Here is a 12,196-nt window from a genome sequence, read left to right on the forward strand (position 1 = left end):
TTTTCCAAATTTGCTGGCATATTGAGTGCAGCACTTTCACAGCATCATCTTTCAGGATTTGAAAGAGCTCAACTGGAATTCCATCACCTCCACTAACTTTGTTTGTAGTGATGCTTTCTAAGGCCCACTTGACTTCACATTCCAGGATGTCTGGCTCTAGGTCAGTGATCACACCATCATGATTATCTGGGTCGTGAAGATCTTTTTTTACAGTTCTGTGTATTCTTGCCACCTCTTCTTATTATCTTCTGTTTCTGTTAGGTCCATACCATTTCTGTCCTTTATCGAGCCCATCTTTGCATGAAATGTTCTCTTGGTATCTCTAATTTTCTTGAAGAGATCTCTAGTCTTTCCCATTCTGTTGTTTTTCTTTATTTCTTTGCATTGGTCACTGAGGAAGGCTTTCTTATCTCTTCTTGCTATTCTTTGGAACTCGGCATTCAGATGCTTATATCTTTCTTTTTCTCCTTTGCTTTTTGCTTCTCTTCTTTTCACAGCTATTTGTAAGGCCTCAGGCATATAATTTTTCTTCCTATCACGTATATGTCCAGCTACAAATGGGTAAAATTTATATACAATCCACTCCTAGTATTAACCAAAGAAAGAATTGGAGAAACAGCATCTTAATGAATATGTTCCAAATAAGTAACACACAACCATGTTTTAGACTCCTTTCCTTTCAAATCTAACACATTTAGTTAATTATGACTCTTCACTGTCAAACTAGCCAGGTGCATGCTTCCCATCAGCTTCTGCATCTTTAAAGGCAATACTAGGAAAAGCCTCAATAGACACTGACCTTGTTTTAGTTCACTGTGCAAAAGAACAGCTACAGATTAAATGTTCCAAAACCAAAAAGCTCATGTTCTTATTCTTTATAGAACAGTATGCATTGTTTGATAGTTAACAGGTGCCTTGATTGCATCTATTTGTAGAAAGCGTATTCAGTTACACAAAGACTATATTTTGCAAACACTTCATTTTGGAGGACTCACAGGGAAGGGTTAGTTGCTCAGTCCTGTCGACTCTTGGCAGTCCCATGGACTGAAGCTCACCAGGTTGCTCTGTACCTAAAATTTCCCAGGCAAGAATACTGGAGTGGGTTGCCATTACCTTCTCCAGAGGATCTTCCTGACCCACGGATTGAACCTATGTCTCCTGCATTACAGGCAGATTCTTCACCATCTAAGTCGCCAGGGAAGCCCCATCGGAAGTAATACTGCTTAATTTTAGATATTCTATTAGGCTTTATAATTACCTTATGCCTGAGGAAAATACTTGGCATCCTTTATGTTAATTATTAGCAACTTTAAAATTATCTGAGGAATATGAACTATGGGCAAGGAACAAGATTTTACTTTTGGATTAAGCAAGCTCCTCATAAAGCTCCTCCTAGCTTTAGCTACACTGATGTGTCAACATTTAGAATTTCTTTCACTAAACTGGTAACATGATGCCACCAGCTTGCATTGAAAGGAGTTGCTGAGAAAACTAATGTTAGTAAATATTTTAGAGTTTATAAAACATATGAGCAAAATATCTTTCAGTTCTTAGTAACAAAAATTCTTTTATTTTAAAAAATGCATTGATTGATTGACAAAATGATTGTTCAGTGTGCTCAGTTGCTCAGTCGTGTCTTACTCTTTGTGATCCGATGGACCTGTGGCTTCACTTTATTTTTCATGTCCTTCTTTAATTATTACCTTATTTTTCTTGAATGATTATTTTGTAAGATGTTTAAATTAATAGAAAAATTATGAACCCCAAAATATAAAACTACATACAGAAAAATTGAGCAAAAATATACTATGGCATTTTTCTCTGAGGTATATAGCTCACAACATGCATTTCAACGTAAAGATAATTTTACAGTCCTTTGTTTCAGTCTTAAAAATATTAAATGTGAGTAAATTTTGTTAGTACTTTTATTTTTCAAAAGACTGTTGAGGTATATCTAACCAACATCACTGCTAATATCTTGCATGACTCAATTTGTGGCAAAATACCAGCCTACCAACATGAATATGAGAGTATAGAAAAGTAGGAAAGTCACTTAAAATAGATTTTTTTTAATTTATGAAGGTATAAATAGTATCTCACATTTTCCATTAAAAACAGCTGCTTTTGTTCTGACTTATGACAAGTATTATGATATATTAAACAGAAAAACAGTAAATATTATACTTTGTTGTTGTTCAGTCACTAGGTCATGTCCGACTCTTTGCAACCCCATGGACTGCAGCAAACCAGTCTTCCCTGTCCTTCATCAACTCCCAGAGTTAGCGCAAACTCATGTTCATTGAGTCAGTGATGACATCCAATCATATCATTCTCTGTCGTTCCCTTCTCCTCCTGCCTTCAATCTTTCCCACCATCAGGGTCTTTTCCAATGAGTCAGTTCTTCACATCAGGTGGCCAAAGTATTGGAGCTTCAGCTTCAGCATCAATCCTTCCAATGAATATTAAGGATTGATTTCCTTTAGGACTGACTGGTTTGATCTCCTTGCAGTCCAAGGGACTCTCAAGAGTCTCTCCAGCACCTCAGTTCAAAAACATCTTCTTCAGCGTTCAGCCTTCTTTATGGTCCAACTCTCACATCCATAGAGGACCACTGGAAAAACAATAGCTTTGAACATATGCACCTTTGTCAGCAAAGTGATGTCTCTGCTTGTGAATACACTGTCTAGGTCTGTCATAGCTTTTCTTTCAAGGAGCAAGTGTCTTTTAATTTCATAGCTACAATCACTGTCCATAGTGATTTTGGAGTCCAAGAAAATTAAACCTGCCACTGTGGTTATTGTTTCCCCATCTATTTGCCATGAAGTGATGGCACCAGATGCCATGATCTTAGTTTTCTCAATGCTGAGTTTTAAGCCAGCTTTTACCCTCCTCTTTCACCTTCATCAAGAGAATCTTTAGTTCCTCTTCATGTTGCCATTAGAGTGGTATCATCTGCGTATCTGAGGTTGCTGATTTTCTCCCAGAATTAGTGATTCCAACTTGTGATTCATCCAGCCTGGCAGTTCACATGATGTACTCTGAATAGAAGTTAAATAAGCAGGGTGACAATATATAATTTTGGGGTACTCCTTTCCCAATTTTGAACCAGTTTGTTGTCCATGTCCAGTTCTAACTTTTGCTTCTTGACCTGCATACAGATTTCTCAGGAGGCAGATTAGATATTTTACCACAGGGGGAATGTAATGTCTGGTATTAAACATATTGATAATCTTAAATTTATACATGGTACATAATAATTGAACATAAAAAATTCCCAGAAAACTAATTTAAACATTAATTCAAATAAAACATAACAAAGACATCTGGAAGGCATATTCATAGGCTTTTTAATCTAAAATCTTAGCTTTTGTATTAGAATTTACAAAGATAATATTAGATAATGCCAAGATGACAGTAAATTATACAGAAGGGTTGCTTTTATTTTTTTTTCTTCTTAAGGCAAGTCTCCTTTTGGGAACTAATTTTGTATTCATATACTTTTCTGCCACTGAAATTGCTATTTCCTGCTTTTATTAACAGTAAAATGTTAATTCCCACTTATTGCTCTTTAAAACAGACATTTTATTTGTACTATTATTTATTATACTACCTCTTTTTTAAGATGAAGGTATGTTAATTTATGACTCCATAGATATATTTATTTATTCAAAGGATTTGTGGAACTTTATTCAAGCTGTTCACTGCTCTGCTGAAAAACAAACTTGAAACATTGCAAACTTTTTTTCATTAATTTTTAGATTAAAATGCAGATAATAATGAAATTAAAAAGCACATTAAAAGATGCCCATAATTAATATTGTTTTGTCACTAATTCGTGTCCATCTTTTTGGACCCTATAGACTGCAGCACACCAAGCTTCTCTGTCCTTCAGTATATTTCGGAGTTTGCTCAGACTCATACCCAGTGACTCAGTGACACCATCCAACCATCTCATCCTCTGTGGTCCCCTCTTCTCTTGCCCTCAACCTTTCTCATCATCAGGGTCCTTTTCAATGAGTCAGTTCTTCACATCAGGTGGCCAGAGTATTGGAGCTTCAGCTTCAGCATCAGTCCTTCCAATGAATATTCAGGGTTGGTTTCCTGTAGGATTGACCCCTTGCTGTTCCGGGGATTCTTCTCCAGCATCACAGTTTAAAAGCATCAGTTCTTCGGTGCTCAGCTTTTTAATGGTCCAACCTTCACATCTGTACATGACTACTGGAAAACCATAGCTTTGACTATATGGACCTTTGTCAGCAAAGTGATGTCTCTGTTTTTGAATACAGTGTCTAGGTTTGTCAGAGCTTTTCTTCCAAGAAGCAAGCGTTTTTTCATTTTATGGCTGCAGTCACCATCCACAGAGATTTTGGAGACGAAGAAAATAAAATCTGTCCCTTTTTCCACTTTTTCCCCATCTATTTGGCATGAAATGATGAAAACAGATGCCATGACCCTAGTTTTTTGAACACTGAGTTTTATGCCAGCTTTTTCACTCTCCTCTTTCACAATAATTATTATGACTACAATAATAGCCATCTTACCAAGCATAAGTCATAAGCACAAAATGCAATAATCTGATGAAATATAAATACAATTTCAAATGTATACATATATGAGCATTTATATGACATAAATTTGGAATCATATGATTCAAATTGTCATTTTCTCCTTTGTTTTTTGCTATTCTGATATTTCACTTGGTTGGCTAACATACTTTAAATATACTGCTTATACTGTAAGTAGTATATCTACCAATAATAATATTCAATGAATATTATAATATGTACATTTATTATAAATTTTATTGGCCTTTAGAATGTCTCTTTGCATGTTACTTAGTAGGAAACAGTGTTAAATATATATATATTGAAAAATGTAAGAAAGTTTTTAAATTATATATGTTCAAACTCTGTTCATTAAAATAAATCTCTTTATTAAACATGTTTGATTTTCTGTAAAAAAAAATGAACTTTACTAATTTGTTTTTAATTTTATATCCATTTTTATTTATTATACGTATGTCCAAAGATGTCTATGTTTTAAATATAATTATTTTAATAGCTACTCATTGTACAACTATTATCTGCTAATTCATTTCTGTTCAGTCACTCAGTCATGTCCGACTCTTTGCGACCCCAGGAATCGCAGCATGCCAGGCCTCCCTGTCAATCACCATCTCCCGGAGTTCACTCAAACCTACGTCCATCGAGTCAGTGATGCCATCTAGCCATCTCATCCTCTGTCGTCCCCTTCTCCTCCTGCCCCCAATCCCTCCCAGCATCAGAGTCTTTTCCAATGAGTCAACTCGTCGCATGAGGTGGCCAAAGTACTGGAGTTTCCACTTTAGCATCATTCCTTCCAAAGAATACCCAGGGCTGATCTCCTTCAGAATGGACTGGTTGGATCTCCTTGCAGTCCAAGGGACTCTCAACAGTCTTCTCCAACACCACAGTTCAAAAGCATCAATTCTTCGGTGCTCAGCTTTCTTCACAGTCCAACTCTCACATCCATACATGACCACAGGAAAAACCATAGCCTTGACTAGATGGACCTCTGTTGGAAAAGTAATGTCTCTGCTTTTGAATATGCTATCTAGTTTGGTCATAACTTTCCTTCCAAGGAGTAAGCATCTTTTAATTTCATGGCTGCAATCACCATCTGCAGTGACTTTGGAGCCCAAAAAAATAAAGTCTGACACTGTTTCCACTGTTTCCCCATCTATTTCCCATGAGGGGATGGGATCAGATGCCATGATCTTCGTTTTCTGAATGTTGAGCTTTAAGCCAACCTTTACACTCTGCTCTTTCACTTTCATCAAGAGCCTTTTGTTCCTCTTCACTTTCTGCCATAAGGGTGATGTCATCTGCGTATCTGAGGTTATTGATATTTCTCCCTGCAATCTTAATTCCAGCTTGTGCTTACTGTAGTAAAAAAGACAACTGAACTTTTACACTTTTAACATATGATGATTTATCTAGTTTTTGCAAATTTAGCCATCATTAATTGTATGTTAAACTGAATAAATTTTACACATGCCATATATGAAATTATTCAAAATATCTGACTTAATACTTTAAAAACAAAAGTAGTTCTCTGGTTTTTGACAAAATTTTCCTTGACCATTACAATATGCTTTACTAGAAATTGCTATAAACTTTTAATAAAATCCTATAGTCAAAAATGAATGCTTTGTTCTCATAAAGTTTATTTAAAACCTCTAATGTTTTTCAGTAATGTAAGTAGTAGAATTTAATGGTATTATTATTTTAATTTTCAGACTTTTTGCATTTTATCATTATCAAATATCAATAATGAGCTTCTTATATTCCGAGATCTTTAATTATGTTGCTTTAAAAAGAAAACAAATTATATAAAACCAATTCAACCAAAAATTCTTTATGAGCTAGAGTACACAAACAAATATTTGTGTCTTTTTTCAAACCCCATAATGTGGCATGTGAATAATATAGGTTTTCAAAAGGTATTGTGTTGAGTAATATTAAAAAAAAACCCAAGTCATTTTAAGGACTATCTCACTTATTAAAACTGTTCTTCTGATACACAAAGTAAACATTATTTATCTTCTGAAGAATTTGGTTAACTCTGCTGATTTATAAAGTACTCTTGTTCTGGCCTCAACAAAGTTATCTACACCTTAAAGCAGATTCAGGAGAGTCATCATATTTGTTTCATCATTTTTATAATAAACTAATGAAATACCCTGCACTCATTATTTTAAAAAAGATAAAATTTATAAATGTTCATTTTTGTCCCCAAGCAAATAAATTAAGCTAAGTTTTCCATATGTTTAAGGCACCCTTTGCTCTTTATCATGGTTGCCTAACAAACACAGCTCAGATTGCTATGTTGCCTAATATTCAGTTTATTCAACTTGGTTTTACTTTTATTGTGAAAAATCTTTAAAAACACAAAAATACAGAAAACATTACAATTAGTCAATGAAACTTTCACCCAAAGCTTTGATAATTTTCAATAATTCACTAACACTTTTCCATCTATTCCCTCCTCCATATTTGTTAGCAAAGCAAATCTCAGATACCATATCATTTCAACCACATGTTTTGAGTTTTCCTCAAAAACAAAATCAAAGAAAAATACTCAGCACCCCAAAAATAAAAACAATTCTGTAATAATTATTCCCTCCCTATTCAAACTTCTCTGATAAACTCAGAAATATATATTTTACAGTGTTTTATGTTTTGCAAAAAAGGTGTCACATTGCATTTGCCACTTTTAATCTATAATACCCTTCTTTTTATCATGTCATTTACTTGTTGAAAAATCCAGACCATGTGTCCTGTAGAATTCTATATTTACACATGGGGACCATGTGTCCCCATATTCTATATTTAGTTATGGCAATCCCATCATAACATTTTACATTCACTCTCCCCTCATCCCAATACTTCCTGTAAAATTATGGTTTAATTAGGAGACTTAAACAGATTTAAGTACTTGTGGGCAGGACTGGTATTGCTGTGTAGTTCTCTAGTCATTTCATAAGGAGAGACAAAATGTGGACTTGTTTAATTAGGTCCCATTTGTTTATTTTTGCTTTTATTTCCAATATTCTGGGAGGTGGGTCATAGAGGATCCTGCTGTGATGTATGTCAGAGAGTGTTTTACCTATATTCTCCTCTAAGAGTTTTATAGTTTCTGGTCTTACGTTTAGATCTTTAATCCATTTTGAGTTTATTTTTGTGTACAGTGTTAGAAAGTGTTCTAGTTTCATTCTTTTACAAGTGGTTGACAAGTTTTCTGGAGAGGGTGTGGAGAAAAGAGAACCCTCTTACACTGTTGGTGGGAATGCAAACTAGTACAGCCACTATGGAGAACAGTGTGGAGATTCCTTAAAAAACTGGAAATAGAACTGCCTTATGATCCAGCAATCCCACTGCTGGGCATACACAGTGAGGAAACCAGAATTGAAGGAGACACGTGTACCCCAATGTCCATCGCAGCACTGTTTATAATAGCCAGGACATGGAAGCAACCTAGATGTCCATCAGCAGATGAATGGATAAGAAAGCTGTGGTACATATACACAATGGAGTATTACTCAGCCATTAAAAAGAATACATTTGAATCCATTCTAACGAGGTGGATGAAACTGGAGCCTCTTATACAGAGTGAAGTAAGCCAGAAAGAAAAACACCAATACACTATACTAATGCATATATATGCAATTTAGAAAGATGGTAACAATAACCCTGTATACGAGACAGCAAAAGAGACACTGATGTATAGAACAGTCTTTTGCACTCTGTGGGAGAGGGAGAGGGTGGGATGATTTGGGAGAATGGCATTGAAACATGTATAATATCATATATGAAACGAGTCGCCATTCCAGTTCGATGCACGATACTGGATGCTTGGGGCTGGTGCACTGGGACGACCCAGAGGGATGGTATGGGGAACACATATATACCTGTGGCGGATTCATTTCGATATATGGCAAAACCAATACAATATTTTAAAATTAAAAAATAAAATTAAAATAAAATTTAAAAAAATGTGGACTTGTTACACTTGAACTAAAGGTAGAGGTTAATGACCTTAGGTACTTTCTATTGAATCAATCACTGAAAAGTCTGCCACTAATAATATATTTTTACATTCATGTTATGGCATATATAGACACCATAATGATTCCCTTTAATGACTGCTCAGTGTACCACTGTAGGTTCAACAAATGTCCTATCATTTGATAATTTTCTGAGGTGTTCCCAATATTTTGCAATGAGTAGTTATTTGCATATATTATTTTGTTCTGAGGTGTTCCCAATATTTTGCAATGAGTAGTTATTTGCATATATTATTTTGTAAACTTCCAGTGTTTTACAATTAAATTTCTAGATGTTCGACAGTTGATCTAAAGGTAAATGTGTGTTTAGTTCTGGCAGGTGTTGACAAAAAAGTGTACACTGGCACCATGTGTAATTCTTTAAAATAAATACATATGAATAGCAAAATTATATAAGGTATTTGCATAAAAGTAAAAAAATACATACATTTTTAAAATATCTGTCAAATCAAATCCAGGAATAATGTCTCAAGAAATGGTTATCCTAAATTTATTGGCATTTAAGTTAAAAAAAAATTAGCTTCTTTTTGATATTAGCCTAAAATCCTAACATCATACACAAAACCAAACTCAAAATGGATTAGAGACTTAAATGTAAGGCCAGAAACTATAAAGCTCTTAGAGGAAAACACAGGCAGTACACTCTTTGACATAAATCACAGCAAGATCCTCTTTGACCCACCTCCTCGAGTAATGGTAATAAAAACAAAAATATACAGATAGGACTTAATGAAACTTAAAACCTTGGGCACAGCAAAGGTAAGATTAAGAGACAGCCCACAGAATAGAAGAAAATAATTGCCAATGAAACAACTGACAAAGGATTAATATCCAACATATATAAACAGCTCATATAGCTCAATATCAGACAAACAGCCCAATAAAAATGGGCAGAAAACCTAAACAGCTATTTCTCCAAAAAAGACATACAATGGCTAATAAACACATGTAAAAATGCTCAATTATTAGAGAAATGAAAATTAAAACTACAACGAGGTAGCATTTCACACATCACTAAGGATGGCCATCATCAAAAAATCTACAAAGAGTAAATGCCAGAGAGGATTTGGAGAAAAGGGATCCCTCTTGCACTGTTGAGGAGAATGTAAATAAATTGATACAGCCATTATGGAGAACAGTATGGAAATTCCTTTAAAAAGAAGAAATAAAACTACCATCTGCCATCTGACCCAGCAATCCCACTACTGGCCATATACCCTGAGAAAACCATAACTGAAAGAGGCACATGAACACCAATGTTCACAGCAGCACTATTTACAATAGCTAGGACATGGAAGCAACCTAGATGTCCATCACAGAGAAATGGATTAAGAAGCTTATATACCACAAATGGAATATTACTCAACCATATAAAGAGCAAATTTGAGTCAGTTCTAGTGAGGTTGATGAACCTAGAGTCTGTTATACAGAATGAAGTAAGTCAGAATGATTAAAAAAATATTGTATACTAATACATATATACAGAATCTAGAAAAATGGTATTGATGAACCTATTTGCAGGAAAGGAATGGAGACACAGATAAAGAGAACACACTTATGGGCACAGCAAGGAAGGAGAGGGTGGGATGAATGGAGGAAGTATCATAGACATATACACATTCAGTTCAGTTCAGTTCAGTCACTCAGTCGTGTCTGACTCTTTGCGACCCTATGGACCACAGTATGCCAGGCCTTCCCGTCCATCACCAAATCCTGGAGTTTACCCAAACTCATGTCCATCAAGTCGGTGATGCCATCCAGCCATCTCATCCTCTGTCGTCCCCTTCTCCTCCTGCCCCCAATCTTTCCCAGCATCAGGGTCTTTTCAAATAAGTCAGCTCTTCACATCAGGTGGCCAAAGTATTGCAGTTTCAGCTTCAACATCAGTCCTTCCAATGAACACTCAAGACTGATCTCCTTTAGGATGGACTGGATGGACCTTCTTGCAGTCCAAGGGACTCTCAAGAGTCTTCTCCAACACCACAGTTCAAAAGCATCAATTCTGCTCTCAGCTTTCTTTATAGTCCAACTCTCACAAACATACATGACTACTGGAGAAAGCATAGCCTTGACTAGATGGACCTTTGTTGGCAAAGTAATGTCTCTGCTTTTTAATATGCTGTCTAGATTGGTCACAACTTTCCTTCCAAGGAGTACGTACATTATCATGTTAAATAACTGGTGAGAAGTTGTTACATAACACAGTGAGACAGTCTGGCACTCTGTGATGATTAGAGGGGAAGGCTCAAGAGGGAGGTAATATATGTCTAATTATGGCTGATTTGCATTGTTGCATGGCAGAAACCATCACAACATTGTAAAGAATGCTCTTCCAATTAAAAATTAAATTAAAAATATTAAAAATTAAAAGTAAATTAAAACATTGTTTTGACAACTGTTATTATATATAACATACTGCATGAACAAAAATTCATGATAAAATATTATACCTGTGAGTGAGTGAGTGAGTGAAGTCGCTCAGTTGTGTCCGACTCTTTGCGACCCCATGGACACCAGGCTCCTCTGTCCATGGGATTTTCTAGGCAAGAGTACTGGAGTGGGTTGCCATTTCCTTCTCCAGGGAACTTCCCAACCCAGGGATCGAACCCAGGTCTCCCACATTGTACACAGACGCTTTACCATCTGAGCCACCAGGGGTAAAGTAAGGTTGTTTATACCTGTAAACAACCTTAGAGATTATGTCTGATTCATAAAAGTTAAAAACATGGACAATAAATTCCAAGAGGTGGATTTTCTCAAATGTATGCAGTAGGACTCAATATTTTGAAATTCTACTTTAATGTCACTACTGTTTTCATTTGAAAATGACTATATTCAAAGTATTTTTAGCATTAAAAAAAAGTAAAACCTTGCCACGGTAGTCAAATATCAAAATTTGACTGAACAATTAATCAATATATCCTACTTCCAAAGTAGTAATTTTGTTATTGAAAATATTACACTTTACACCTTAATACAAATATAAATATAAACATATATAATGGGCTCCCTTCTTAATTTATTTAGCAAGAATGTGTTTATTTCACACTATATCTCTGTGTGAATATGTGTTTTTGAGTGTGTGCTTTTGGTTTCTAGTGGTATTTACTAATTTTAAGGTCAATCTTACTGCATTAACTAGCACAGTTATTACTGAGATGGCTAAGATTTGAAAGAGTAAACTTAAATCCACAAAAGTTTCATTTGCTGATATCAAATAAGTGAAAGATAGGATTATATTATTGTTCCCTCTCTTAAAAAAAATAAGATATTAGCTTTTTCATTAAGTGTTTCATCAGAATTTTCCCCAAGGAAGAAGCTTTGTTTTATATTTTTTTCTTATTTAATAATTATCTTCCAGCAAAACTTAGAATAGATTACAAGATCAGCAGAATAATGTAACCAGGTTACCTACCATTCATCCTGCACATGGAATATACAAACGGGGACTGAAAAGACTGCTGCTGCTGCTAAGCTGCTTCAGTCGTGTCCGACTCTGTGCGACCCCATAGACTGCAGCCCACCAGGCTCCCCAGTCCCTGGGATTCTCCAGGCAAGAACACTGGAGTGGGTTGCCATTTCCTTCTCCAA

General features: G+C 35.3%; 1 protein-coding gene across 25 annotated transcripts in view; it reads right to left on the reverse strand.

Moving 5' to 3' along the window:
• Nucleotides 1–12,196, reverse strand: part of CCSER1 (coiled-coil serine rich protein 1) — a 1,462,911-nt gene that overhangs the window by 1,169,243 nt on the left and 281,472 nt on the right. The gene's annotated exons all lie outside the window — the stretch shown is intronic.

Source organism: Bubalus bubalis, chromosome 7 (assembly GCF_019923935.1).
Source record: "Bubalus bubalis isolate 160015118507 breed Murrah chromosome 7, NDDB_SH_1, whole genome shotgun sequence".
Taxonomy (NCBI): domain Eukaryota; kingdom Metazoa; phylum Chordata; class Mammalia; order Artiodactyla; family Bovidae; genus Bubalus; species Bubalus bubalis.